This window comes from Eschrichtius robustus, chromosome 6, assembly GCF_028021215.1.
Source record: "Eschrichtius robustus isolate mEscRob2 chromosome 6, mEscRob2.pri, whole genome shotgun sequence".
Taxonomy (NCBI): domain Eukaryota; kingdom Metazoa; phylum Chordata; class Mammalia; order Artiodactyla; family Eschrichtiidae; genus Eschrichtius; species Eschrichtius robustus.
Genome location: NC_090829.1, coordinates 120056859 through 120082995, shown reverse-complemented (window position 1 = coordinate 120082995; position 26137 = coordinate 120056859).

Genomic DNA, 26137 nt, shown 5'->3' with positions numbered 1-26137 from the left:
AAACCCATCAAGCCTCAACTTGTTTTCAGAAAGTCCCTAATTAAATCATGAAGGCAAAATCCAACAGGTACGAAAGAAAATCTGATTTTAATGACTAACAACCTCATAGCTTTAGTTTGGGGCAAATTTAATATGGGCTCCCCCACTGTTTCATATTTTAGAATCTTTCTCCTTAAGATAACATGGTAGGAATCAGTAAGTTTATTTTAAACTTCATGTCTAAAACAAGGTCAAGCAAGCTCTTATGTCTTCAATAAAGTGATTGTTTCAAGCTGAACCTGTGTATTAGTGCTGAGGCATGAACAAACATAGGAATTTTCAACACCAGACCAGGAAGAGAAAGCACACAATTCGATGTTGAGATTTCTAATGCTAAGTGAACAGAACTGATCTTTTTAGAATTAAAAACGTGGCTGCTAATTTTTGCTCTCAAGGTACAGACAGTCACATACACACAATTACAAGATTCACTGCTTAATATCCTCTTAACCACTGAAAGTGATTCTGTTTATGTTAGGAAAAAGAAGCCAACGAGAAAGGCCATTAAGTTGTGTCTGCAGCTCTCACTCCTAATATGTGAGTCTCATTTTTAAGTAGAGGAAAAAATCAATAATCCTTTTAAGTTGCCCTGGATTCCAAGTGGAAAATGCTTTAACCCACTGCACTGTTGTGACTTAGAGCCACTGTGAGATATTATGCAATGTTGTTTCACCAAGGAACCCAGCTCACTTCATTTGCTTTTAATTGCATGGTTGAGTCTGTCTTGGCTGGCGAAGAAAACAAAGGCTGTCACTGTTTCCTGAAAGTTTAACTCTTTTATTTATCATTTGTTTTTTATCATCGTCTTTTTTTTTTTTAAGTGTTGCTACGTTATCTTTTCAATAGTACATTTATTTATTTATTTATTGACTGCACCATGTGGCATGCAGGATCTTAGATCCCCAAGCAGGGATAGAACCCATGCCCCCTGCAATGGAAGTGAGGAGTCTTAACCACTGGACCACCAGGGGAGTCCCTTTTATCATCTTCCTGAAAGTTAATTTCGCTTTCAAAAAAGTTACCTGGAAGGTTGAAGTTTCAGAAACACAGTTCCAGAAGACCAGGGATGAAAACCTTCAAGCTTTTAATTTAATTATGTTCAACTAATATTAACTAAGCACCAACTGTGTATAAGGTCTTGCATACTAGGTGGAATAGCTGACAAGAAATGAGTGAGACACTTCCTGTTTTCATGAAGCTTTAATTAACTAGGGAGAATGAGTTAAAAATCCAAATATCTGCAATTTGAAGTTTTATATAAGTGCCATATGAGATGAGGAAAAAACTTTGTCCAGAGTTTGAAGGTTGAAAGGAGCTCTGTCCCACACACATAAAGGTAAGGGAAGACAAAGGCTTTTGTGGCCTTGAAGAATGGATGGAAATTGAAATGAAGAGGCAGGGATATTGCCATGTAGGGGCAAGTGAATTAATAAGTAAAAGTGAAGGCAAGATAAACACCAGACCTTTCCCAAGCTGGAGCTCAGGCAATAGAAGCAGATGATTTAGAAAGCAGGTGGAGTTCAGGTTGTAAAGTTTTTTGTTTTGCATTGTTTTGTTTTTTTATTGAAATATAGTTGATTTACAATGTTTCAAGTGTACAGCAAAGTGATTCAGTTATATATATATAATTTTTTTTCTTTTTCAGATTCTTTTCCATTATAGGTTTTTCAAGATATTGAATATAGTTGACTGTGCTATACAGTAGGTCCTTGTTGTTTACCTATTTTATATATAGTAGTGTGTATCTGTTGTTCCCCAATTCCAAATTTATCCCTCCCTTCCCCTTTCCCCTTTGGTAACCACAACTTTGTTTTCTATGTCTGTGAGTCTATTTCGATTTCGTAAATAAGTTCATTTGTATTATTTTTTTAGATTCCACATGTAAGTGATATCATATGATATTTGTCTTTCTCTGTCTGACTTATCTGTAAAGGGTTTTTAGTGTGGCACTTTCGTGAGAAAATGATTAACATGATCAAGGCAAAAAGCCAGAAGGAAGATCGGTAGTTGAGGAAGATTACTCTGCACAGTAGGGATTGAGAAGATAGACCAAGGCAAGTAAAGGCACAAGATGTATTTGATTAGACATCAGATGCTTTGGAAATAAATTTTAAGGGTATTGTACGTTGATTAATTTACTAAGTAACTAGTCGCCTGGGAAAAGTTCTTAATTTATGCCCCCAGAACATGGGTTCTAATGCAATTTTTCTTCCATTAAATGTGTGAGCTAAGTAAGAATAAATAAATAAATAAATAAATAAATAAATAAATAAATAAATAAATACATGAGTGCCAATTATGTGCCAGAGACTGTGCTTCACACTACAGATATTTCTAATATCCACAGTAACTCTTAGTTAGACAACAAAAACTTCATTCTACAGATGAGGAACTAAGGCACAGAGAGTGTAGGTAACTTGCCAAATGTCAGAGAATTGATAAGTTGCATAGTTGAGATTTGAGTCAAATAGTTCTGATTAAAGTCTGTGCTTATTCAACACTAGGTTTGAATCAATTCCTGCCTTGCCTGTGCTCTACAACTTTTTGCATATTACTCAATATATTAGTTTCCTGATCAGTAAATCAGTATAATAACTTCATACTTGCTGGTTATCAAAATTGAATGAAAATGTCTGTATCATAGTGCTCCATAAACTTACTTTTCAAAAGGAAGATGAAATTAAGGAGATTATAAAAAAGAATCTATAAAACTTGTTTATCTGACGATAGTTCCTTGTCTCTAAAGTAAATGTTACTATTCACCAGTGATTTAAAAAATACTTTTAGTCCTTGTAACCTCTTCATAATTCATCTCTAGTTCATATTATTTAATACCCTAGATTTTTAATAATGCCTCCGCCTCATACTATATGTTGCACACCACACAATATTCCTACAAAGCATCTAAATATGAACATGTGAATGTTCTAAGAATGTGTAGTGTAAGCACACTCAAAGTGCTTCATTAACATAACATATTATATATAACTTACTTTAATCTCCATTGGTGAAAGATTAGGTGACACTGAATTGATTTTCCTTCCCGTTTATTTGGTTTTGATATGCTTTGACAAATAGGATAGATGAGAATGGTAGGGGTGCGTGTTTCTGGGTGGTTTTTCTTTTTTTTTTAAATTTTATTTATTTATTTGTTTATTTATTTTTTGACTGTGTTGGGTCTTCGTTTCTGTGCGTGGGCTTTCTCTAGTTGCGGCGAGCGGGGGCCACTCTTCATCGTGGTGCGCAGGCCTCTCACTGTCGCGGCCTCTCTTGTTGCAGAGCACAAGCTCCAGACGCGCAGGCTCAGTAGTTGTGGCTCACGGGCCTAGTTGCTCCGCGGCATGTGGGATCCTCCCAGACCAGGGCTCGAACCCGTGTCCCCTGCATTGGCAGGCAGACTCTCAACCACTGCGCCACCAGGGAAGCCCTCTGGGTGGTTTTGATAGAAAATTTGATGCACGCTATGGAATAATGTATTAAATGTATACGTATCAACAAAGACCTATTTTTTTTAATACACTTATTTATTTTATTTATTTATTTTTGGCTGCATTGGGTCTTTGGGCAAGCAGGGGCTACTCTTCATTTCAGTGCCCACGGGCTTCTCATTGCTGTGGCTTCTCTCATTGTGGAGCTCTGGCTCTAGAGCACAGGCTCAGTAGTTGTGGCATGTGGGCTTAGTTGCTCTGAGGCATGTGGGATCTTCCCAGACCAGGGCTCGAACCCGTGTCCCCTGCATTGGCAGGCAGATTATTAACCACTGCACCACCAGGGAAGCCCAACAAAGATGTATTTTTAGAATGAGTTCATAAAAAATAAAAAAGAATAAGATATATAAAAAAACATAATTTATATAGATTAAAAAATACGTGTGTACCAAAACATGCATTTTGGGAGAACATCTATGAACAAAATTATGTTAAACCCAATAGACTGCCTGTGGGAGGAGAGGGACGGGTATGGGCTATGAGAACATAATGAATGATAAGTAAAGCCAGTGTGGCTTTGCGTTGCAGGTGTTGATAATGTACCATGAAATGAGGGCTATGATTAGTCAACTCTGCACCAGAAGTCGTTTCAAAACTAGTAGAAGAATGGACTTCTGATGAACTTTCAAAAGAGGAGGGAATCCAGGCTCGAGTCAACAAAATTATCTTACAACAAAAGGTGAAAAATATTTAGAAAGGTAGTGTTTGATGACATGGGGATAAATGAGAACCAGCAGCATGGAGGGTTAAGGATGTAAAGCTGTTTCTTGGCAGTCTCGGTAGAACGTTATGAGGTTTTGAATTCTCTAATCTACTTCTTAAGGTTGACTCTACCCCTGGGAGACAGCAGGGTTCAGGAAGAGAACAGTGATCTTTGGAACCAAGAATTGGTGCATTTAAACAAACTCCATCACTTACAGTGGTGGAGACCAGAGCATGGTATTTAATCTTGTTAAACTTGAGTATTTTCATATGTAAAATAGCCACTTTACTTCGTAGTTCCTTATGCTTTGTCTTTCTCCCATGTTGCCACTCATGCATTCAGTCAACCAACACTGTTTGAGAGACTACTACAGTTTATGCACTGAAAATACAAAAATGGAGAAGACATACCCACTCTTTCAAAATGATAGCAGTGTGGTAGAAAAAGCAGAGTTAAATAAAAAAACTATATTATCCGTTGAGAAATGCAAAGATGAATATTCTGGGTAGGAGAGGATAAGAGAGGAGGAAGCTCAGAATCATCCAACATGTTGTTTTGGAAGAGAAGGTAACTTGAGTACTGTCATGCAGATTTACTAAGAGATAGTTAGGATGCAAATTTTGGAAGAATCCTTTTGTGTGAAGAAAATTGCTAAAGTCCACAGCTGGACCATTCTAAGCATTGTAACTGATCAATGAATCTTTTAGTTGGTTCTGCATTGTAAGATTTTACTTTCTAATAAATGAATTTATAGTTCCTGTAAATCATAGCTACACCCATTTCCCCACCACTTTTCCATGTTACTTATTTCACTGTGCTTTGCTATGAGACTCAACTGGCCAGTGTGAAGCTAACCTTGTTTTCCATAAGGTTAAGAAGACTTTTTTTTAGAGCCTTGAAATCCCTGGGAACTATTTTGCTAAACTCTGATTTAATCCATATATACTTACTGAGTGTTTATGTTTCATGCTTCTTTTTGTTAAGGGAATATTATTTTAAATACACACTCATTTTTTTGTGTATATACATATATTTGTGTATGTACGGAAGATACATCTTTTTCTTTAAAAAGAGAAAATAAGAAAGGTTATGTTTGGATAGGACTCTATAAACCCAATACCCAATATGTGATAGTGATGTCGAAAATGTTTTTCCTTTACAAATTCTACTGAAATGGCAAGACTTTCCTGAAACAACACTTAGTGTTTGTTTTTTAAACAAACCCCTGGGTTTACTTTGTAAAAACTCATGAATGTTTTTTTATTCATCCCATATCCTTTTCAGGGTTGTTCCATGCCAAAGGAAATATGATTATGGCAGCTCAGGAAGAGTTTTGGTATGCAGTAAGACACAATGGGTATACGCTGTGGAGGAGTCGAAAGGGAGAACAGGAAAATCTGAAAGGACACTCTTGAATGGGGGGCAAGTTATAACTCAAACCCTTGTCAAATGATAACTCAGACTTAAAATACCTCCACCTTCAGACCGATAACAATAACTTAAACTTAGCTCCAAATCTTCTGTAAAGAAACAAAACAAAAACAGCAACAACAAAACTAAGTCCTAAAAATTTTATAAAGCCCAGTGGTATTACTAAAGCTGGTATTGACAAAGCACTTAAATAGATCTATTCCCTGTGTGTTCACTTTTGTGGTTGAAATAGTTTTAAATGTGGTTTACTAGAAGAATTTCTCTCTCCTTGCCTTAAGTATTGACAGAGTTGGAAATAAAATATGTTTATGATGAAACCAATGAGAATGGAGTTCTTTGAAACCTGCTCCCCGCCACCCGCCCCCCCAGACTGCTGAATGCATCAAGGCTTAGAACTTGCCTGGATGTCAATGACAATGCTGCATTTTGCAGAGTTACATAAAGTGGGTAAGGTTAGGAAAAGAGAGTGTTGTCAAGACTGGGTATTTAGGTTCCAAAGTTTTAAGGTAAACAAAAGACATAGAGTAAGTATCTTCTCCAAAATATATTAAAACCATTTAAGTCACATAGATTCACATTTTCCACCTTCTTTCTGGAAACCTAGCAACTAATAATTCTGAATTTCTTCATGTGTTTAATGTGAATACACACAGAGAACCGAATCCGAGTTGCCTTACACAGGTGACTATTTCAACAGCTCAATTGATGTAAACCAGTCAATTTTAATAATGGAATAAAATTCAATAAAAAATGCACTTAATAAAAAAGTGAAAGAGATTAGACTGAAGAGTCTTTGTTGCAATTTAAATAGCTTGTTACCTCTTGAAAACAGATTTGTGAGAGAAGGCAGGTGTTATTCACAAATTTTTTTTGACTTTACAAGAAAATAAGTTTTAACAGTGTAGGCTAACTCAAGTAAAGAACATTAAGAATACCTCTCTCTGTGTATGCATATTTGTTTCAGGCAAACTGTAAAGTTCACACCTTCTTTGGAACGTCCAGGTGGCCTAGCTAATGCCTGGCAAGTTTTCAAAGAATATCTGGTGACATGTTTTACTTTGGCTTTGTATGTGTCTTCTTTGTATGGGCCGAAGTTCAACCTTGGTCTTGGTGATTTGCAACAGATACCTCATCAGCCTGGGGTTCAGATTCAGCATGTGTGATACTAAATAGTAAATACCTAATATTTTTTGTCTCCAATTAATATATTGTCAGTAATTATTTGCTCACAAAGGTTATCATCACATTCAATCAATTTCAGGAACGCAAACATGTCTATAATTTGAATTTATTTTGGGGATCTGAATATGCATTACAGATGAATAGAATATTCTATATGTAATTTGGAGTGGAAAATCACCTGAAATATTTTTTTATTTTGAAAATCCATTAATCAGTTGAAATGTATAGATATAATTTCATAGTTAAAACACTTCACTAATTATTGATGATAAGAAAATTTTATATTGGGGAGGGATTAAGAACTTCAAGTAATTAAAGAAAATAGCATCTATATCATTAAGCTACTTTCAAAAATATTTTTGATGTTTAACTATTAACTTGCTGTTAGGATATCAATTGTCTTTTATTTATTTATTTATTTATTTATTTATGGCTGTGTTGGGTCTTCGTTTCTGTGCGAGGGCTTTCTCTAGTTGTGGCAAGTGGGGGCCACTCTTCATCGCGGTGCGCGGGCCTCTTACTATCGCGGCCTCTCTTGTTGCGGAGCACAGGCTCCAGATGCGCAGGCTCAGTAATTGTGGCTCATGGGCCTAGTTGCTCCGCGGCATGTGGGATCTTCCCAGACCAGGGCTCGAACCCTTGTCCCCTGCATTGGCAGGCAGATTCTCAACCACTGCACCACCAGGGAAGCCCAGGAACGCAAACATGTCTATAATTTGAATTTATTTTGGGGATCTGAATATGCATTACAGATGAATAGAATATTCTATATGTAATTTGGAGTGGAAAATCACCTGAAATATTTTTTTATTTTGAAAATCCATTAATCAGTTGAAATGTATAGATATAATTTCATAGTTAAAACACTTCACTAATTATTGATGATAAGAAAATTTTATATTGGGGAGGGATTAAGAACTTCAAGTAATTAAAGAAAATAGCATCTATATCATTAAGCTACTTTCAAAAATATTTTTGATGTTTAACTATTAACTTGCTGTTAGGATATCAATTGTCTTTTAAGAAAAAGTCTTACTTGTTAACTTTTTACATCTTGCGAAAATGAATTATAAGCAGAATGTCCAAGCAAAACATATTTAGTTCTTACTAATTAAACCTCAAAACAATAGATTCTAAGCAAATGATTTAAGAATATAATTCTCTCTAGACTTGAATGTATGGAGGCTAAACATTTAAACAAGGGTTTGTCAAAATTATTGCTTATAAAATCCTCAGCATTTTCAGCGGTGGACATATAGAATTTATGAGATTCACCTATACTGTGGATATTAGCTACAAAGTTCCACAAGAAAACATAAGAGAGAAGGTCCTCCAAAATTATATTCTGCTTTGCACAAAATCATTAGTGAATAAGGTAGAAGCATGGAATTAGTCATTATTTCTTTCTGCTGTTGAATTTTTTTTTTTTTAAAGGAAGTTCCTTCTCTATGCTTATACCTTTTATATGGGACATAGAGAAGGAACTTGCTTTTTTTTAAAAAAGAAATTCAACAGCAGAATGAAATAATGACTAATTCCATGCTTCTACCTTATTCATTGTTTAGGGATTTCTGACTCTTACATAGCTTATATTACACTGAGTGATATTGTAAATATATTTCCAGAATGGAAGAACTTTATAGAAAGTGTCATGAATTTGCCACTGACAATGTAACAAGCATGGAGATTTTTATATTCATTCATTCAGTTATACATTCACAGAGTAATTATAACAACATAATATAACAAGATCACTGGCTGTAAGCCAAAGATGAGCTACATGACATACAGGAAATATTCTAGTACTTTTTCAATAATTTTTTAGATTCCCTTTACATATTACAATCATACACAAACAAATTGGACAACGTAGAAGAAATGGATACATTTCTAGAAACATACAACCTTCCAAGACTGTATCATGAAGAAAGAGAAAATCTGAACAGACTGATTACAAGTAAGGAAATTGAATCCATGATCAAAAACTTCCCCCCAAACAAAATTCTAGGACCAGGTGGTTTCACAGGTGAATTCTACCAAACATTCAAAAAAGAATTAATAATTAATAATTCCAAAAATTAGAAGAAGAGGGAACACTTCCAAATTCATTTTATGAGGTCAGCATTACCAAAATCAGATAGCACACCACAAGAAAAGAAAATTACAGGCCAGCATCACCGATAAACAAAGATGCAAAAATCCTCAACAAAATATTAGCAAACCAAATTCAACATGACATTAAAAGGATCATACAGCATGTTTAAGGAGGATTTATTCTAGGGATGCAAGTATGGTTCAATATTTACAAATCTATTAATGTGATATACCATATTAACAAAATGAAAAATAAAAATCGTTTGATTATCTCAATAGATGCAGAAAAAAACATTTGACAAAATTCAACTTCCATTTATGATTAAAAAAACCCTCGGCAAAAATGGGTATAGAGGAAACCTAACTTAATATAATAAAGGCCATATATGACAAGCCCACAGCTAACATTATACTCAATGGTGAAAATCTGGAAACTTTCCTCTAAGATCAGGAACAAGGGAGGGATTCCTACGCTTACCACTTTTATTCAAGATAATATTGGAAGTTTTAGCCAGAGCAATTAGACAACAATAAGAAATAAAAGGCATCCAAATTGGAAAGGAAGAAGTAAAACTGTCATTATTTGCAGATGACAACATATTGTATATAGAAAACTCTAAAGACTCCACCAAAAAGCTGTTGGAACTAATTAATGAATTCAGTAAAGTTACAGGATACAGAATTAATATACGGTAATATGTTGCATTTCTATACACTGATAACAAACTATCAGAAAGAGAAGTTAAGAAAACAACTCCATTTACAATTGCATCAAAAAATAAAATACCTAGGATTAATTTTAACTGAGGAGGTGAAAGCCCTGAACATGGAAAACTATAAGACATTGATGAAAGAAATTGAAGAAGACACAAATAAATGGCAAAATAGTCCATGCTGATGGATTGGAAGAATTAATATTGTTAAAATGTCTTTACTACCCAAAGCAATCTACAGAATCAACACAATCCTTATCAAAATACCAATGGCATTTTTCATAGAATTAGAGCAAACAATCCTAAAATTAGTATGAAACCACAAAAGACTCCAAATAGCCAAAACAATCTTGAGAACAAAAAGAAAAACAGAAGTGGAGGCATCATACTCCCTGATTTCAAACTACTGCAAAGCTATAGTAATCAAAACAGTATAGTATTGGCATAAAAACAGACACATAAATCAATGGAACAGATATAGAAAGCCCAGAAATAGACCCATACATATATGGTCAATTAGTTTATGACAAAGGAATCGAGAATGTGCAATAAGAAAAAGTCTCTTTAATAAATGGTATTGGGAAAGCTGGACAGACACATGCAAAAGAATGAAGCTGGACCACTATCACCTCACGCCTGTTACAATGAGATATCACCTCACACCTGTTACAATGGCTGTTATTAAAAGACAAGAGATAAGAAGTGTTGGTGAGGATGTGAAGAAAAGGGAACCCCTGTGCACTACTGGTGGGAATATAAATTGGTGCAGCCACTATTGGAAAAAAAAAAAAAAAAAATATATATATATATATATATATATATAATGGAGTATTATTCAACCATAAAAAATAATGAAATACTGCTGCTTGCAACAAAATGGATAGACCTTAAGGGCATTATGCTGAGTGAAACAGGCCAGAAAGAGAAAGACAAATACCATATGATGTTGCTTGTACTTCTGATGTCATACTTAAGAAACCTTTGCTTAATACAAGATAACAAAGATTTACTTCTATGTTTTCTTCTAAGACTTTTATAGTCTTACATTTATTTCTATAATCCACTTTGAGTTAATGTTTGTGTATGGTATGAGATAAAGATCCAACATTATTCTCTCACATGTGGCTATCTAAGTTATCCCAGCATTCATAATTGAAAATATTCTTTCCTCATTAAATTGTTGCAGCACCCATTTCAAAAATCAGTTGACAGTAAATTGTCAAATCTAACAAAATGGGATTTTTTCTTTACTCTCAATTCTACTCCTATTACATATAGATATGTGTATGTATATGTGTATGTATATGTCTATCTTTTCATGTCAATACTACACTGTTTTGCTTATTGTAACTTTGTAGTAAGTTTCAAACTAGGAAAAATGAGTGCTCCAACTTTGATTTTTTCAAGATTGTTTTGCCTATTCTAGGTCCCTTACATTTCCATATGAATTTGAAGATTAGCTTGTCAGTTTTTGTAGGTGGGATTTTGATAGGGATTGTGTTGAATCTGTAGATCAATTTAGGAATATTGTCATTTTAAAGTTGTCAAGTCTTCCAATTTATGCAAATGATATTTTCCTATTTATTTAGATCTTCTTTATTTCAACAGTGTTTTGTGTTTTCAGTGTAGAATTTTTACACTTTTTTTGTTAAAGTTATTTCTAAGTATTCTGTTCTTTTTGTTGCTATCGTAAATGGAATTTTTAAAAAATTTCATGTCTGGATTGTTCATTGTTAATGTATAGAAATGCAACTGGTTTTTGTATATTGATCCTGTGACTTTGCTGAACTCATTTATTAGTTCTACTAGCATTTGTGTGTGTATGTATGTATGTGCTCATGTGTCTATAGAATCCTTAGGATTTTCTTCACACAAGATTATATCATCAGTGAACAGAGATAATTTTACTTCTTTCCTTCCAATCTGGATGTTTTATTACTTTTAATTGCATAATTGCCTGGATTTTTCTTTCATGGTTTTTGGTCTGCTTTTTGTTTGCCCCAACTAGTTTTGCTGCTTCAGGCAGTTATGATGTTAAGTAATTGCCCAAATAATTACCCAACTTTTTTTTTTTTTTTTTAAATAAATGCCCTAGAGAAAGTACTGTTTATACTGAGGGTTCTCTTAGTCAAGTCAAATGAAGAGAAGCCCTATGAATGGGACTTTTCAGGGAGCTAGCTACCTGACAGGTCAAACACCGAAAGGTTCTCTAGTGATGCAGTTTTGGAGAAGACTCCAAACCCATTCTGCACCCCTCCCCCATTTGACTGTTTTTCTGCTGTTTTTCACAGCTACCCTGTTTGAGTGGCTTGCTGATTTCCAAGGTTATCATGGAACTGGGGAAAAGAGAATGGGAAAAGGGCAAGTCAAAGTGCCATAAAGCTCACCACTGTTCTTGCCAAGATTCAGCTTTTTTCTTGTTAAATGGCCTTTGGATTATTGGAAACCTTTGGCTAATTTCTAGATTTCTGAAAAGGTTGATTTTGACAGTTCATCCAGTGTTTTTATTGCTTATGTGAAGGAATCAAATTTTGAAGTTCTTTACATTGGGCTCCAGAATTGCTTATCTTTGAGGGTTATTATTTTAAATCTACTTCTTAAAATAATCAGAAGGCATCTTCAATATTGCACAAAGCTTTAATTTGTGGGGTTGCTTCAATGAAATTGCATCACCACCATCAAACAAATCTTTTAGTCCAGAAATGAAAGAGATTTACAATATTGTGTTAGTTTCAGGTGTATAGCAAAGTGAATCAGTTATACATGTACATATATCCACTCTTTTTTAGATTCTTTTCCCATATAGGCCATTACAGAGTATTGAGTAGAGTTCCCTGTGCTATACAGTAGGTCCTTATTAATTATCTATTTTATATATAGTGGTGTGCATATATCAGTCTCAGTCTCCCAGTTTATCCCTCTCCCCTGCTTAACCCCTGGTAACCATAAGTTTGTTTTCTACATCTGTGACTCTATTTCTGTTTTGTAAATAAGTTCATTTGTACCCTTTTTTTAGATTCCACATATATGCCATTGCTTTTAAGACTTCTTGGAGGGCAGTTAAAAAAATATATGTCTGGGTACACAAACTCACATGTACACATATCTATGTTTATTTATAAGTAAAAAACATTAAGTTCACACTGATGCCTTAAATTTACTCTAGGCTTTCTTCTCTTTTATATTTGTACCTTTTTTGTTCAAGAAGGATAACTCTGATTATCCTAGCTCCTATTATTCTGAATACATTTATTTATTTGTTCAATTCTCTTGTCTTTAACGAATCCTTCAATCCTATGGGCTGTCTCCTTGGTGTCAGCTTTGTAAAATATGCCCGTTATGCTGACGAAATTCCTCTCCAGCTCAAAAGCTTCTGACTCATGCCATTGAGCAACTGATTTCCCACAGGAAAGGGAAAGGGAAGGAGCTAGGTAGAACATTCTGAAGAGTCATTTCTATCCCAGACTCATAAAAGAAATTACCTTGGCATTAATGAAGTGACGAAAAGAGGACTATGAATCCCAAAACAGTAGAGATTATCTTCTGCTTCTCAAGAAGTGCTTCTCTAGAGGGAGAAACACGAATTCTAAAGAGAACTGGCTACATGGTGATTCTAGTAAGAAACAAAGGCAGCCTTTCAAAGTAACTGGCTCCCAATCAAGATATAGAAGCTGGAGAGAGTTGATGGTCTTGAAGCAACCATGTGGTCAGGAATAAGAGACATCAGTGAAGAGAGATGATTGGTGAATAGAAGGTGTCCCCTCCCACAGTGCCTTGGTACTGAATCAAGATACTGGAACCATGGAATGGCCTTGGGGATGGGAGAAAAGCTGAGTGACTGAGGGAAAGGGACTTGGAATTAGAAATAAAATTGAGTTACAGAAAATAAGGTACTATTGCTTGAGCACTCAAGTTTATGGATTGAGATTCATAGCCACCACATATGGAAATGGTATAAGGTAACTACACAAATATAAAGTAAGGGAATTAAATATTAATGCATAACTTATAATGCTGATAAAAATCATGTGACTAGATTATACCAGTAAACTGTAGAGTTAATGAAATCATTACTTGTCGTAGTCTGATGCAACTGGAAGATATTTTTACCTCAAATTCCTTTAACGTTTTTAATATATTCTCCCAAACATCCTCTTTTTATGGTAGCTTTTCAAGTTTTGACATATTTAAGAAAGTCCACTATGATAAAAATTTTTAATGATAGATTTTCATTTTTGCAATGACCTCTGCATTCAAAAGTCTTTCTTTGCCCTTTGTAAGTCATAATCCTAGATTGAGTTCCCACCATCCTTTGACATCACCTTGATAAATGCTCCATATTATGCACATCTCCTCTGCCTCTGTCAACATCAGGACCAGGCACTGGGCTGTAGAATCTATTTCTGTCAAACAAGCTTCTCATTTGTTTTGCTTGTCACAGCAGGTTATCTTGGACTTCTTTTTGCTAACTCTGCCTTTTCCTTCTTGTTCTGCATAATGCACACACAATGTGTCCCAGACATTTCAGCAGTTACAGAGTTAGAATCACAAAACAATATGAAAAAGTATGTTCATATCCTATTGCCTTGACCTAACCTTGCAGATTGGTTCCCTGCTATTCTAAGTATCCACTTTGTTTCCTACAATCTCCTTTTCTTTGCTCACATAATTCCTTCACCAACTCTGAAGTTTTGATAGTCAGTGTTCCAACTATCCTTTAAGGCCCTCCTCAAAGCATATTTTTTGAGAGAACATTCCAGATCCTTTCCATGTGAATTAATTCTTTTTTTCTTTCTTGGATCTATCATTGCATTTTGTACCACGAATATAGCACTTAACTCATTCTTTGGATTCTAATTACTTGGGTAAACACAAATATGGGAAGGCAAACTTCAAAGCTTCACAGAAAAAGTAGGTATGGTTTCAAGACATAAGACTGTAAAATAAGACTGATTTTAGTGTACTTTCACAAATGGCTTCGATGAGGAAAAATTGTCAGGAAAGGATCTAAAGAGTCAAACATGACAGCATAAATTCAAGACTGTAGAACAGGGCTCAGCAAAATTTTTCTCTAAAGAGCCAGATAGTGAATATTTTTGCCTTTGTAGGTTATACACTACCAAATTCTACCATTGTGGTGTGATGTGAAAACAGCCATAGATGATATACATAAATAATTTGGTGTGGCTGTGTTTCAATGAAACTTTATTTATGTTTATACAAAAAACAGGTAGTGGGAAGGACTTGACCCAGAGGTCTAGTTTCCTGACCCCTGGGCTAGAAGACCTTGTTAAAGGGGAAAAGAAAGCTTCAGTTGACTTTCTTATAAGAATGATTCCAATGTTGGTGTAACCAGTTTTTAATCTTTCTTCAACAGCTGGATCAGTTTCCAATTTCCCACTAGATAGTTTTATTATATGTCCTATAGTCACTTCATATTCCCCATGCCTAAAACTAAACTAATTTTCTTATGTAGGATAAGGGTCCCAATCTGTTTACATCAAAGATTACATAATTTTACAAGCAATTTAACTTCTAGGTCTATGTGCTTCTTTATTTACTTATGCTCAGTAAGTACCTGATTGCTCTCAATTATAAATATTGAATAATTATTGTTGAGAGAAAATTTTCCATGGGTCTCTCATTTTTGAACTTCTTGGAATCAGAGGTATTCACATTTTTCTCATGACTGTCTTTTCCAAGAGGTTTGTATAGCAAACAGCCTTGTAAGATAGAGAAAGGGTCTTTTCTCTAGAGCAGGTGACAGGTTTCTTTGTTGTCAAGTATAATAAGGATAATGCATTTCTCCAGGGCAAAGGTTGAGCAGGCTTTCTTGCAGCCCATTATAAAAAACTGTAGGTTCCTAAGATCGATTTCTTAGCTGTGACTGAATCAAGTATGGGTGATTCATCCTGAGGTAAAATTCTTCTCCAGCTATGAACCTGTGAAACCAGGCAAGTTATGTGCTCACAAAATATAATAGTGTGACAGGCAGAGGATAGACATTCCCATTTTAAAAGGGAGAAATTAAAAAGGAGAATCTAGTCCCAAGCAAGTCCAAAACCTAGCTGGGAAAATTCCTTTAGATTTTAAGGCTCAAGATAATCCTCTCTGCCTCAATGTGCTGTCCTCCAGGCTTACTATGTGGTAGCCTCATCTTCTGGGCCCATTGGGATGGCAGTGTTGCCCCCTCAGCCCTCGGTGACAGTCCTGCCCCACTGAAACCATGGAAGAGACAGCATTGTCTTGTGGACCTGTGCCCTTTGCACCTGTGGTGGCAGTGGCAACCCTGCTGATGATCTCTGTGTCACTTTCATGGTCATTCTTCCATTTTCTTGAGGATAATGCATGTTCCCAGCCAGATAGCCTTATTGTCCTATTCTTTAGAATCCCAGAAGTCTGACAGACTTCCTTTGTTTCATTCCCTCTCTGTCCCCTTTAGTCCACGTTGACAGTGTTTCCACTGGAATAACCCCATCTCTATTCCTTTCTTCTGCTGAGATGGCCTATTGAATCCAGGCAGATAGACTCACATAAGACTCATACGTATGAGCCACACCCACAATCTCTTTGGTTTTTAATTTTCATTGAAATATAGTTGATTTACAATGTTTTGTTAGTTTCAGGTGTACAACAATGTGATTCAGTTGTGTATGTGTGTGTGTGTGTGTGTGTGTGTATATATATATATATATATATATATATATGTTCCTTTTTAGTTTCTTTTCCATTATAGATTATTACAAGATATTGAGTATAGTTTGCTGTGCTATACAGTAGGTCCTTGGTTAAGTATTTTGTATATAGTTCTTAATTTTAATCCCAAACTCCTAATTTACCCCCTGCTTTGGTAACCATAACTTTGTTTTCTATGTCTGTGCCTCTATTTCTGCTTTGTAAATAAGTTCATTTGTGTCATTTTTTAGATTCCACATATAATTGTTATCATATGATATTTGTCTTTCTTTGTATGATTTACTTCACTCAGTATGATAATCTCTGTTCATCCATGTTGCTGCAAATGTCATCATTTTATTTTTTTTATGGCTGAGTAATATTCTGTTGTATATATATAACACATCCTCTTTATCCATTCATCTGTTGATGGACACTTAGGTTGCTTGCATGTCTTGGCTATTGTAAATAGTGCTGCAATGAACATAGGGGTATATGTATCTTTTCAAATTATGGTTTTCTCCAGATATATGCCCAGGAGTGGTGTTGTTGGATCATATGGTAACTCTAATTTTAGTTTTTTAAGGAACCTCCATACTCTTTTCCCCCATAATCTCTTTATCAGATGATTGCACAGCCACATCCTTGGTGTTCTCTCCTGAGCACACTTTCTCATTTTTTTACATTATGGATAGACTGAGAATTTTCCAAGTTTTCAAGTTCTGCTTCCTTTTTGTTTAACAATTCTTTCTGTAATTCATCTCCTTTTGCATTTTACTGTAAGCAGTAAGGAGAAATAAAGCACCTTCAACATTTTCCTTAGAAATGTCCTCAGCTAAATATCCAATTTCATTGCTCACAGATTATTACCTTCCACAAAATACTAGAGCACAATTTATACAAGTTCTTTGTAACAAGGATCACCCTTTCATCAGTGTCCAACAACATTTTCCTCATTTCCACTTGAGGCTTCACCAGAAGCATCTTCTGTATTTCTACCAACAATCTTTTCAAACAGTCTTGGCTTTTTCTAACATGCACCTCAAAACTCTTCCAGTCTTGACCCATTACTCCATTCCAAAGTCACTTCTACTTTTTTAGATATTTTCTGCAGTAGCACCCCACTTCTCAGTTCTAAGTCTGTTGTAACAAAATACCATAGACTGGGTAGCTTAAACAACAGAGATTTATTCTCTAACAATTATGGAGGATAGAAGTCCAAGATCAAGACCTAAACAGGCTTGCTTTCTCCTGAGATCTTTCTTCTTGGTTTGCAAATGGCCACCTTTTTGCTGTGTCCTCACTTGGTCTTTCCTCTTCCTTTGTATAATCAATTTCTTGCTTACAGTAGTCAATCTCAGTCTTTCAGAAGTTCCTTCTCATTTGGAAGTAATCAGGCTCAATCTCTTTATATTGATGTATCTATCCACCCATCTAATGTTTAACTATTATGTGCATGTTCATGATGCTGATTTTTTTATGGTACCATCTAATAATAATAATATTAAAATATTTACTTCCATTTGGATAAGCTTCCTAAAGAGCTGATCTAGTGCTTTGAATTCTTCCTCTTTTAATTTTAACTAAGACCTGAAAATAACAGCAATTAAATCCTGAACCCAAAAGATATTACCTAGGAATAAAATCTGTGAAATGTCTTGGGATGATTGACAAAGTAAGCTATAATGTAAATAGCTGGCTCCATGGAAAGGATGTACATATATGTGACTAAGGAGTTCCTGGTAAATAGAAATTCAAAATCTGGTTGTTAAAAAAAATGAATGAAGAATGTCACGATAGTGAAGATGAGTATATCAGATTAGTGTTAATAACCATTAATCTAATTAACATCCTTACTCTTTTTTTCTCTTTTCACCAAGGAAATTTCTGATTATAATTTCCCTTCCTGTAGTAATTTGACTTCTGGCAGGAAATAGTCTGCTGAGAACTTAATTCTCTCCTACTCTTGGCACTTACATTTTTCATTGTTTCCTTGATATTGAATCGTGATGTGCTAGATAGCTATGTTTGCCTCTATAAGTGTATTTTCCACTTTTTGCATCCAATTCTTTGCCCCAAGTGACTGACTTAAGTGGACTAAATCAATGGCTCCCTTTGTCCACTAATTTCTTATTGTGTTTGGCCAATGGGAAACCCTAAATTAGATAAGAGGGAGGAATGACTGAGGACTCAGTATACTTATTCCACCGTGTGCCTATGACTCACTATGACCCTTAACTGAAAGTTACTAATTCTTTCAAGGTGATCTTGCCTATAACACTCTTCACTTCTGGATTCTGATAAGAACTCTACCCACCCACCTTTTATTTGCCCAGAGGTGTTAATAGTCCCATTGTTACTAGGCCTGGGGTAATGCAGTGTCCCCTTGTGGCTTCGGTTTGTTCAGTCTTTTTCAAAATATCCTAGTTAGAGTGTGCCTTACTAGAACCATATTGATTATTAGCTTTACCGTATTTGGTCTTGACTAATACAGTAATTGGTTCAGGCAACAGCTCCAGGAAGCAGATTCTCAAAACAGAATTCTAGAATGAATCACTCATCTATACAAAGAACACAGGAATAACGACCCCTTGCTAAAGGCAATGGACATGGGTAATTCATAGCAAACAGTCGCATTATAATTGATCAAATCAAGTCATTAGATGAAGCACAGATGGAGGAAGATCAAGGAGCTGTGGCACCTAGTAATTACAGCAACACAAGCGATTATGAGACTGTTAGATTCTCTGGATTTGGTTTATCCTTAGAGACAGAAAAAACAAAAGTATAGGAAAAGCAAAAATATGAGCAATAAACAATTATGAATACCTGTGAAGATCCAGAAGCCCTGTTGGCAGTTTTGAAGGAATCCTTCATCTCAAGAATTCATAGGAGATGTAAGACTGAAGATTAACAGGGTTTCATTGTAAACATCAATTAAATACTCAATCTTGCTAAGTATCTCACACTAAAATACGGACCATTGTGGAAAAGAAATAGAATTTTTATGTATAGAATGGTGATACTTACATAATAGGGACAAAAGTGTACTTATCCTGTTTTACCTCAATGCAGAGTCAAATCTGCTCTTCTACATAATATAGTCTGGGACAGTGCCTCTCAATTTTTAATGTACCTGGGAATTCTATTAAAAATGCAGATTCAGGCTCAATAGTTCTGGGGAGTGAGCTGAGGTATGGCCTAAAAATCATCTTTATTCTTTGCCTTGAAAAATTATGCTAATTGAAAATGGCGAACAGGAAGTAACAAGCACCGTAAGTATCCTAGTAAGATTTATGTGTGCCAGAGAGTGGGAGATAAATGCTGAAAAAGTCCAGTGGTATGCCACATCATGGTTAGGGGTTCATGGTTAGATAACTCTTCTAAAATATGAGACAAGTTATTCCACCCAACACAATAAAAGGGACACATAGTTTGGTTGGCTTCTTTGAATTTTGGAGGCAATATGCACTACACTTGGTCACCCTTCTTCAGTCCATTTACTTATCCAGACCTGGAAAGGTGCTAATATTGACTTGGATCTTGAATAATAAAGAGCTCTGCAACAAGGCTGGATTTTGTTCAAGCCACCTTACCACTTGGGTCTAATAACCTAACACATCCAGTGATTTTTTTTAAAGTATTTGTGACAGACACAATGTTGTGTGAAACTTCCAAACTCAAATAAGAGAAATCACAGCTCAGGCATCTACAGTTTATGAGTGATGCAATGTGCTCCCTATTCTTCCATCAGCTATTTCCATTTGAAAAGCTTCTAGGGCTGTTGGGCTCTGGTGGGAAATGAATGCTTGACTTTGTAAAATCCTGTGCTCATGGGAATCAAACAGTCCAGGATAAACTGTATGTTATCTGACTGACCCAATCATAAACCTGGATATGCACAGCAGCATTACTTTATAATATGGAGATGGCATATAGTAGATTGAGCCCAAGCCAGGCTGCTCTGGGAGACACAGTAAACAGCTCAAAGGGATGACTTAGTTTAACATAGTACATGTTTCACTGTTTTACCACCATGGAGAAGGAAAAAGGATGAATGTGGTTTAGGTAAATCTGATTATTATACCAGCACCAGCTAGAAGTGGACAGAAGCTATCAAGGAAGCCCTGAAAGACAGTGGTTATAGTAGATGTCATGGTGCACTCTCCAGATTATTTCCTCTGGGACTGAGGTGCTCATTTCTCCTGCTTTTGGGAGTCTTGGCAACCAACTGTTTCCAGTTGAGTTCTTGTCTATCTAAGGCTTGCTCTTAGCTGAAGAAAGTCTACCCACCTAAAGTCAAGCCCTCTACCTGGGAACAGACCAATCCAGTAATTAGTCATGCAGAGGTAGTAAGGCCTGCCCCCATGCCTCAATACAGAATATCTCTGAAGAACCATCCCACTTGCAAAGCCATAGAATCAGCTAAGGTCTTTGTTGTGACTCTATCACTCTTCAAATTCTCCCTCTGCCTGGTTCTGCTTCTTCACTTCATAGCTTCTGATCTTGAGCATGTCCAAATAAATTTCCTGCACACAAATCTTGGAATCTGTTTCCAAAGGTGCCCAATCTGTGACAGTAGGTGTCAAGAGTGGTCTGAGCTGAGGTGCTGGCAGAGTGTAAGGGGACCATAGGATAGGTTGTGAAGTAAACAACAATGTTTACTAACTCAGGCCTTTTAACCAGCCATAGGAGCAGAGTGTTGCAACTTTTGTTTTTTTAACGCCTTTATTGGGGTCTAATTGCTTTACAATGGTGTGTTAGTTTCTGCTTTATAACAAAGTGAATCAGCTATACATATACATATATCCCCATATCTCCTCCCTCTTGCTTCTCCCTCCCACCCTCCCTATCCCACCCCTCTAGGTGGTCACAAAGCACCAAGCTGATCTCCCTGTGCTATGCGGCTGCTTCCCACCAGCTATCTATTTTACATTTGGTAGTGTATATATGTTCATGCCACTCTCTCACTTCATCCAGCTTACTCTTCCCTCTCCCATACTTTTCTGAAATTAGTAAAAAAAATTTATAATTCAACTGGGTTGTGTATAAACTAAGTGTAAATGGATAACTGTGTGAATGAAGAAGTTTTCCCCATTGTCTTATTTTACTGTTCATTTCCATCTCTTCTTTGTTATTTCTACTACATAAGAAAATTTGTCAATATGCACATATGTGAATTAAGAAACAAAACCAAAGACCATGGAAAAGGAAGTCATGGCCAGAGGTAAAAACTGAATTGAATTGCAGGATTTGAATGTCTTTTATTAATCTATGGCATTTCAGAATTACATGTTGTACTATTTTAGAGTGGTTGTTTGACAAGGGCATTTCCAAAAAGTGACACTCCCTCCTGATTTAAATAACATTCTTCTTTCACATTTAAAGATTTATGTTTTAAAAATTCTACTGAATAAAAATGCCTAAAAAACTGCTTTGACATTTAATGATTGCTTGTCTATTATATGCATTTTTGTAATAGTGCCCAGGTCATAAGAATTAATGTATACATCCTTCAAATAAATTCCTTTTAATTCCTGAGGGTTAGTAACAGAAAAAGCTAAGAAAAGACTATTAATATTTATATTTCACCTATCTCATATTAGGTGTAATAGGAGCACACATTTCATAATTCCAGGAATATTATAAGATAAAACAGTGATTCTTAGACGATAAATAGGTTATTTCTTCAAATTTTTGCTGTCAACCAGCAAATTTTGCTTGTTTAAAAGAAGGAAAAGGTAAGAATCCAAAGTAGAAAAGATAAATTCTTTCTTTAAAACTTTATGTTTTAATCAGACGTTCTTTCATTTTATGTTAAATTTTGCTTACCATCCATTTCAAACTCAGAAGAGAAAACTACTCCTTCAAAATATGTTTTGAAAATGGCTGCTTACAGAGAAGGAACTCAGTTGTTTACAAATTGACCCCAATCCATGAAGAACCTACATTAAGAAAGTGGATACAAATCGTACATAAATAGCAACAGTACAAATTATTTCTTGTAATGACCCATTTAGTTAATATGATTATTTGATATTACCTAATACAATCCTGTAGTTAAGTTCTTGCCACCTTTATCTGTTTGCTCATTAAAGATTGGAGTGGATTATGTTGAATACCTTCCAACAAATAAACAGCATTTCATACTGCTGCTCTTGGCACCAGTTTATATGATGACTCGGCAGTTGACAGCCAGTAGTTTTATTAATACCTTCATAGCTATATTTCAACAAAGGAGAGCTTTTGTGATGTATCCCATCAATCACAATTCCCATGTCACCTTTGTGTTATTTTCCAAGCTATACTTATATTGGGCATTATGAAGTGTGTTGGGTGGAGGGGGGGGGAGATAAAAGTAAAATAATGAAGAAATGGAAATAGATTATATTGAGAATTCTCTCTAAAATATTACTTTAAAAGGTTCCTTTGTGAGGTATTTTAATGTTCAGATTCACTGGAGGTATTTTTTGTTAAAGAAATTATCTCAACTTTAAGCTTAAATCCATTATTAAGGGATATAGTAAAGGACTTTGCAACAGTAAAATTTCTTTTCTTAACATCTTTATTGGAGTATAATTGCTCTACAAGGTTGTGTTAGTTTCTGCTGCATAACAAAGTAAATCAGCTATATGTATACATATATCCCCATATCTCCTCTCTCTTGCATCTCCCTCCCACACTCCTTATCCCACCACTCTAGGTGGTCACAAAGCACTGAGCTGATCTGCCTGTGCTATGCGGCCGCTTCCACTAGCTATGTATTTTACATCTGGTAGTATATATAAGTCCATGCCACTCTCTCACTTTGTCCCAGCTTATCCTTCCCCCTCCCTGTGTCCTCGAGTCCATTCTCTACATCTACATCTTTATTCCTGTCCAGGCCCTAGGTTCTTCAGGACAATTTTTTTTTTTAGATTCCATATATATGTGTTAGCATACGGTATTTGTTTTTCTCTTTCTGACTGACTTCACTCTGTATGACAGTCTCTAGGTCCAACCACCTCACTACAAATAACTCAATTTCGTTTCTTTTTATGGCTGAGTAATATTCCATTGTATATATGTGCCACATCTTCTTTATCCATTCATCTGTCGATGGATACTTAGGTCACTTCCATGTCCTGGCTATTGTAAATTGATCTGCAATGAACATTGTGGTTCATGACTCTTTTTGAATTATGGGTTTCTCAGGGTATATGCCCAGTAGTGGGATTGCTGGGTCGTATGGTAGTTCTATCTTTAGTTTTTTAAGGAACCTCCATACTGTTCTCCATAGTGACTCTATCAATTTACATTCCTACCAACAGTGCAAGAGGGTTCCCTTTTCTCCACACCCTCTCCAGCATTTATTGTTTGTAGATTTTTTGATGATGGCCATTCTGACTGGTGTGAGGTGATACCTCATTGTAGTTTTGATTTGCATTTCTCTAATGATTAGTGATGTTGAGCATCCTTTCACGTGTTTGTTGGCAATCTGTATATCTTCTTTGGAGAAATGTCTATTTAGGTCTTCTGCCCATTTTTGGCTAGAGTTGTTTGGTATTTTGATATTGAGCTGCATGAGGTGCTTGTAAATTTTGGAGATTAATCCTTTGTCAGTTTCTTCATATGCAAATATTTTCTCCAAATCTGAGGGTTGTCTTTTTGTCTTTTTTATGGTTTCCTTTGCTGTGCAAAAGATTTTAAGTTTCATTAGGTCCCATTTGTTTATTTTTATTTCCATTATTGTAGGAGGTGAGTCAAAAAGGATCTTGCTATGATTTATGTCATAGAATGTTCTGCCTATGTTTTCCTACAAAAGTTTTATAGTGTCTGGACTTACGTTTAGGTCTTTAATACATTTTGAGTTTATTTTTGTGTATGGTGTTAGGTAGTGTTCTAATTTCATTCTTTTACATGTAGCTGTCCAGTTTTCCCAGCACCACTTATTGAAGAGGCTGTCTTTTCTCCACTGTATATTCTTGCCTCCTTTATCAAAAGATAAAGTGACCATATGTGCATGGGTTTATCTCTGTGCTTTCTGTGTTGTCCCATTGATCTATATTTCTGTTTTTATATTTCTGTTTTCTATATTACTATCTTGATTACTGTAGCTTTACAGTATAGTCTGAAGTCAGGGAGCCTGATTCCTCCAGCTCCGTTTTTCTTTCTCAATATTGCTTTGGCTATTTGGGGTCTTTTGTGTTTCCATACATATTGTGAAATTTTTTGTTCTAGTTCTGTGAAAAATGCCATTGGTAGTTTGATAGGGATTGCATTGAATCTGTAGATTGCTTTGGATAGTATAGTCATTTTCACAATGTTGATTCTTCCAATCCAAGAACATGGTATATCTCTCCAACTCTTTGTATTATCTTTAATTTCTTTCATCAGTGTCTTATTCTTTTCTGCATACAGGTCTTTTGTCTCCTTAGGTAGGTTTATCTCTAGGTATTTTATTCTTTTTGTTGCAATAGTAAATAGGAGTGTTTCCTTAATTTCACTTTCAGATTTTTCATCAGTAGTGTATAGGAATGCAAGAGATTTCTGTGCATTAATTTTGTATCCTGCTACTTTACCAAATTCATTGATTAGCTCTAGTAGTTTTCTGGTAGCATCTTTAGGATTCTCTGTGTATACTATCATGTCATCTGCAGTGACAGCTTTACTTCTTCTTTTCTGACTTATTTTATTTCTTTTTCTTCTCTGATTGCTGTAGCTAAAACTTCCAAAACTGTGTTGAAAAATAGTGGCGAGAGTGGACAACCTTTTCTTGTTCCTGATCTTAGTGGAAATGGTTTCAGTTTTTCACCATTGAGAACGATGTTGCCTGTGGGTTTGTCATGTATGGCCTTTATTATACTGAGGAAACTTCCCTCTATGCCTACTTTCGGGAGGGTTTTTATCATAGATGGGTTGAATTTTGTCGAAAGCTTTCTCTGCGTCTATTGAGATGATCATATGGTTTTTCTCCTGCAATTTGTTAATATGGTGTATCACATTGATTGTTTTGCGTATATTGAAGAATCCTTGCATTCCTGGGATAAACCCCACTTGATCATGGTGCAGGATCATTTTAATGTGCTGTTGGATTTTGTTTGCTAGTAGTTTGCTGAGGATTTTTACATCTGTGTTCGTCAGAGATATTGCCCTGTAGTTTTCTTTCTTTGTGACATCTTTGTCTGGTTTTTGTATCAGGGTAATGGTGGCCTTGTAGAATGAGTTTGGGAGTATTCCTCACTGTGCTATATTTTGGAAGAGTGTGAGAAGGATAGGTGTTAACTCTTCTGTAAATGTTTGATAGAATTCACCTGTGAAGCCATCTGGTCCTGGGCTTTTGTTTGTTGGAAGATTTTTAATCACAGTCTGAATTTCAGTGCTTGTGATTGGTGTGTTTATATTTTCTATTTCTTCTTGGTTCAGTCTCGGAAGGTTGTGCATTTCTAAGAATTTGGCCATTTCTTCCATGTTGTCCATTTTATTGGCATATAATTGCTTGTAGTAATCTCTCATTAACCTTTGTATTTCTGCAGTGTCAGTTGTTGCTTCTTTTTCATTTCTAATTCTATTGATTTAAATGTTTTCCCTTTTTTTTTGATGAGTCTGGCTAATGGTTAATCAATTTTGTTTATCTTCTCAAAGAACCAGTTTTTAGATTTATTGATCTTTGCTATTGTTTCCTTCATTTATTTCTGATCTGATCTTTTTGATGTCTTTCCTTCTGCTAATTTTGGGGTTATTTTTTTCTTCTTTCTCTAATTGCTGTAGGTGTTAGTTTAAGTTGTTTATTTGAGATGTTTCTTGTTTCTTGAGGTAGGATTGTATTGCTA